Consider the following 6,059-nt stretch of genomic DNA (forward strand, 5'->3'; position numbering starts at 1 on the left):
CCCCCTGTGAGACAACCTGATCACTTTGTAACCTTTCCAGCACTTAGAACAGTGCTTTGCACATCGTAAGCGCTTAATAAATGCTATTATTATTATTATTATGATTATTAATCCCCATTTGACAGATGAGGGAACTGAGGCACAGAGAAGTTAAGTAACTTATCCAAGGTCACACAGCAGGCAGATTGTGAGCTCGTTGTGGGCGGGGAATGTGCCTGTTGTCGTATTGTACTCTCCCAAGCGCTTAGTACAATGTTTTGCACACAGTAAGCACTCAAATAGGATTGAATGAATAAATGAAAGGTGGCAGAGCCGGGATTAGAACCCAGGTCCTTCTGGTTCCCAGGCCTGTGCTGTATCCATTAGGCCATGTGTGATCTTTAACCAATCAATCAATGCTATATTAATAACAATCATAATAATTATGGTACTTAAGTGCTTACTAGATGCCAAGCACGGTAATAAGCACTGGGGAAGATAGAAGGTCCCAATGGGGCCTGCTGGCTAACAAGGAGGGAATAGGATGTAATTCCCATTTTACAGATGTGATCACTGAGACAGAGAGAAGTTCAGTGACTTACCCAAGGTCATCTACAAACAAGTGGCAGTATCCAGGTCTTCTAGACTGTGAGCCCATTGTTGGGTAGGGACTGTCTCTATATGTTGCCAACTTGTACTTCCCAAGCGCTTAGTACAGTGCCCTGCACACAGTAAGCACTCAATAAATATGATTGATTGATTGACTCCCAGGCCATTGCTCTTTCCATTAGACCATACTAATTATCTTGCATCTATCCCTAGTGCTTAGCTGAGTAAATGCCCAATATATCCCATAAGAACAGCAATAACACTAGCCTGAACTAGAAGAACTTTGAGCAAGTCATTTAGCTTCCCTGTACCTCCATTTTCTTCTCAATCAGTCAGTGGCATTTATTGGGCGCTTACTCTGTATAGAGCACTGTACTAAGTGCTTGGGAGAATACAACAGAGTTAGGGGACACGATCCCTGCCCATTACAAGCTTATAGTCTAGAAGGGGAGGCTGACATTATCTGTAAAATGGTGACACCTACTTCTTAGAGAGGTGAATCAAGAGGTGACGAGTCCTGTGTACCTCTTCTTGGAATTTTGTGGCTTTTTAACCGTAAGATGGACTCTGCACCCTCAGCTTACGGGAAGTTGGGCTGGAAATAGCTGGCCCGTCCGGCCCCTTAGAAGCTGAAAAACAGCCAAGGGGCAACCAAGATGGTGGCTCCATGCCTGACTGGACAGCAGGATTAGTCGGAGTTGCTCTCAGCAATCCACCATGCCTGTCTACCCCCTCCTCCCCACTCACGACAAGCAGTGGCGGTGCCGAAATTATTCCAGCCATGTAGGGCCGGGGAGGAGGCCGCTTCCCACTGCCATGTCCGCTGGGAATTTGAGCAGCTCCCAAATGGGCGCCGGGTGCCGTGCCCACTGATAGCAGCTGTGGGTGGGTAGGAAAGCATAGTGTGAGGGGGTGAATTCAGCCATGGTGCCAGTCTCCGCCAGCACTGTCATTATCCTTGCCTCCTTCCTCTCTTTCAAACTCTACTTCCCCCTATTTTCTCTCCAAATCCCGTCGGCTTTTCCACTGCCAAATTTCCAATACTGGCCCCTTCTTCTCCATCCGAACGGCCACCACACTGGCCCGGGCACTTGTCATATAATAATAGTAATGATTATGGTATTTGTTAAGTGCTGATTATGTGCCAGACACTGGCCCGGACACTTGTAATGTAATAATAGTAATAATGATGGTATTTGTTAAGTGCTTACTATGGAAGCGGCATGGCTTAGTGGCAAGAGCACGGGCTTGGGAGTCAGAGGTCATGGGTTTGAATCCCGGCCCTGCCGCTTCATCATCATCATCAATCGTATTTATTGAGCGCTTACTGTGTGCAGAGCACTGTACTAAGCACTTGGGAAGTACAAGTTGGCAACATAGTACAAGTTGGAAGTACAAGCCGCTTAGCAGCTGTGTGACATTAGGCAAGTCACTTAACTTCCCTGGGCCTCAGTTACCTCATCTGTAAAATGGGGGTGAAGACTGTGAGCCCCACGTGGGACAATCTGATTACCTTGTATCTACCTCAGTGCTTAGAACAGTGCTTGGCACATAGTAAGCGCTTAGCAATACCAACATTATTATCACCAGGCACCGTACTAATCCTTGGGGTGGATTCCAGCAAATCGAGTTGGATACAGTCCCTATCCAACATGGGGCTCACAGCCTCAATCACCATTTTATAGATGAGGTAACTGAGGCACAGAGAAGTGAACTGACATAACCAAGTTTGCGCAGCAGACAAGTCGTGGGATGGGGATTAGAACCCATGACCTTGTGACTTCCAAACCCGTGCTCTTTCCACTACACCATGTTGCTTCCTCTGCAGCAGCTTCCTCTCTGACATCCCTACCTCCGGGCTCTCCCCTCCGCAGTCCCTACTTCAGCTCTGCTGTCCAAAAAGTATTTACCATGTCCACTACCTTTCTCCTGCCTGGAATGAACTCCCCCTTCACATCCAGAAGATCACTACCTTCTCTGTCTTTTTAAAGTCCTTCTGAAATCGTATCTTCTCCAGGCTGTCTTCCCTGATCAATCACTCATCTCCCCACCCTAGTTCTCCCCCTACTTGGGTAGTCACATCTCCACCTCCTCGCTAATCAATCAATGGTATTTACTGAGCTCTTTCTGTATGCAGAGCACTGTACTGAGAGCTTGAGAGGGGATGATGCTCCAGAGTTGGGAGACAAGTTCACCATACTGGGACTGTCTCTATCTGTTGCCGAATTGTACTTTCCAAGTGCTTAGTACAGTGCTCTGCACACAGCTCAATAAATATGATTGAATGAATGAATATCCCTTATGCACGTATTGTCAAAGTTGTTTTAGGGTCTGTCTTCCCAGGTAGGTTGCAAATTTCTTGAAGGACAGATCATGTCTACTTTAGAAAAAGTAGAATTTACACTCCTTAAAGCCTATTGACCAGTGTTCCGTTATACCTATAAGTATGTATAATATAAATATTATTGATTGATCGAGTCCGTTCACAAATACGCATGTAAGAGCCACAGATGGCTGTTGGGTTGGCAAGCCAGGAAGGTTGGCGATTGTTTGGAAGGTGGAGGAATTTCAGGAAACTGAGAAGTTTAGAGAAGCAGCATGGCCTGGCAGTCAGAAGGACCTGGCTTTTAATCCTGCCTCTGCCTCATCAGGTGAGTGACCTTGGACAAGTCACTTTGCTTCTCTGTACCTCAGTTACCTTATCTGTAAAATGGGGATCGACTGTGAGCCCCATGTGGGACATGGGCTGTGTCCAACCTGATTGTTTGGACCTACCCCAGGGTTTAGTATGGTGCCTGACCCATAGTAAGCACTTAAAAAGTACCATAGTAAAAAAAAAATGACGAAGACTGTGGTTGGTGGATTTGTTTCTGTTTGGCAGAGCAGTTGGCAGTACTGGGATTAGAACCCAAGTCCTCTGACTCCCAGGCTCCTTTTGCTGGGCTATGCTGCTTCTCTGGAGACGAACTGAGGGAAGACTTGCCCACTGCCCAACATCTCCCAGTTCCCCACTGGTTCTGGGTTCCTGGAGCCAGGAATATTGCTCCCTTCGAGACCAGGAAAACACCTCCTCCTTCAGCCATGAGATTTTATGCTCCTTGAGGGCAGGGATCGCACCTGCCCACTCTATTGTAAATTCCCAAGCTCTGCACCCAGTCAGTGCTCAATAAATGACACTGATTTCATTCATTCATTCAATCAAACATATTTATTGGGAGCTTACTGTGTGCAGAGCACTGTACTAAGAGCTTGGGAGAGTGCAATACAACCATAAACAGACACAATCCTTGCCACAGTGAGCTTACAGTCTGGCCGTGGGGGAGACAGGCATTAATATTTTTTTTAAAATTACAAATATGTACATAAGTGCTGTGGGGCTGGGAGAGGGGAAGAACAGAGGGAGCAAGGCAGGGTGATGCAGAAGGGGGTGGGAGAAGAGGAAAAGTGGGGCTTAGTCAGGGAAGGCCAACTGGAGGAGCTATGCCTTCCATTAGGCTTTTAAGAGTGGGGAGTAATTGTCTGTCAGATTTGAGTTTCCAGGACAGAGGCAGGACGTGGGCCAGGGCTCGGCAGCGAGACAGACGAGATTGAGGCCCAGTAAGAAGGTTAGCACCGAAGGAGCCAAGTGTGCAGGCTGGGTTGTAGAAGGAGAGAAGGGAGGTGAGGTAGGAGGGGGTAAGGTGATGGAGAGCTTTAATGCCAATGGTGAGGAGCTTTAGTTTGACGCGAAGGTGAATGGGCCACCACTGGAGTTCTTTGACAAGTGGGGTGACATGTCCTGAACTTTTCTGTGGAAAAATGATGCGGGCAGCAGAATCCTCCTCGACCTCTCAGCTGCCTTTGACACTGTGGACCACCCCCTTCTCCTCAACACATTATCTGACCTTGGCTTCACAGACTCCGTCCTCTCCTGGTTCTCCTCTTATCTCTCCGGTCGTTCTTTCTCAGTCTCTTTTGCAGGCTCCTCCTCCCCCTCCCATCCTCTTACTGTGGGGGTTCCCCAAGGTTCAGTGCTTGGTCCCCTTCTGTTCTCAATATACACTCACTCCCTTGGTGACCTCATTCGCTCCCACGGCTTCAACTATCATCTCTACGCTGATGACACCCAGATCTACATCTCTGCCCCTGCTCTCTCCCCCTCCCTCCAGGCTCGCATCTCCTCCTGCCTTCAGGACATCTCCATCTGGATGTCCGCCCGCCACCTAAAGCTCAACATGTCGAAGACTGAGCTCCTTGTCTTCCCTCCCAAACCTTGTCCTCTCCCTGACTTTCCCATCTCTGTTGACGGCACTACCGTCCTTCCCGTCTCACAAGCCCGCAACCTTGGTGTCATCCTCGACTCCGCTCTCTCATTCACCCCTCACATCCGAGCCGTCACCAAAACCTGCCGGTCTCAGCTCTGCAACATTGCCAAGATCCGCCCTTTCCTCTCCATCCAAACCGCTACCCTGCTAATTCAAGCTCTCATCCTATCCCGTCTGGACTACTGCACTAGCCTTCTCTCTGATCTCCCATCCTCGTGTCTCTCTCCACTTCAATCCATACTTCATGCTGCTGCCCGGATTATCTTTGTCCAGAAACGCTCTGGACATATTACTCCCCTCCTCAAAAACCTCCAATGGCTACCGATCAATCTGCGCATCAAGCAGAAACTCCTCACCCTGAGCTTCAAGGCTCTCCATCACCTCGCCCCCTCCTACCTCACCTCCCTTCTCTCCTTCTACAGCCCACCCCGCACCCTCCGCTCCTCCACCGCTGATCTCCTCACCGTACCTCGCTCTCGCCTGTCCCGCCATCGACCCCCGGCCCACGTCATCCCCCGGGCCTGGAATGCCCTCCCTCTGCCCATCCGCCAAGCTAGCTCTCTTCCTCCCTTCAAGGCCCTGCTGAGAGCTCACCTCCTCCAGGAGGCCTTCCCAGACTGAGCCCCTTCTTTCCTCTCCCCCTCGTCCCCCTCTCCATCCCCCCGTCTTACCTCCTTCCCTTCCCCACAGCACCTGTATATATGTATATATGGTTGTACATATTTATTACTCTATTTATTTATTTATTTATTTTACTTGTACATTTCTATCCTACTTATTTTATTTTGTTGGTATGTTTGGTTCTGTTCTCTGTCTCCCCCTTTTAGACTGTGAGCCCACTGTTGGGTAGGGACTGTCTCTATGTGATGCCAATTTGTACTTCCCAAGCGCTTAGTACAGTGCTCTGCACATAGTAAGCGCTCAATAAATACGATTGATTGATTGATTGATTGATTGAAGTATGGACTGGAATGGGGAGAGGCAGGAGTCTGGGAGGTCAGCAAGGAGGCTGATGCAGTAATCCAGTCAGGATAAGATGAGTGATTTTATTAACGTGGTAGTGGTTTGGATGGAGAGGAGAGGGCGGATTCTAGCGATGCTGTGAAAGTGGGACCGACGGGATTTAGTCTTTACCTCAGATGAAAGTTTGGTCAGCGATTTCCCATG

This window comes from Tachyglossus aculeatus, chromosome 22 (genome assembly GCF_015852505.1).
Source record: "Tachyglossus aculeatus isolate mTacAcu1 chromosome 22, mTacAcu1.pri, whole genome shotgun sequence".
NCBI lineage: Eukaryota > Metazoa > Chordata > Mammalia > Monotremata > Tachyglossidae > Tachyglossus > Tachyglossus aculeatus.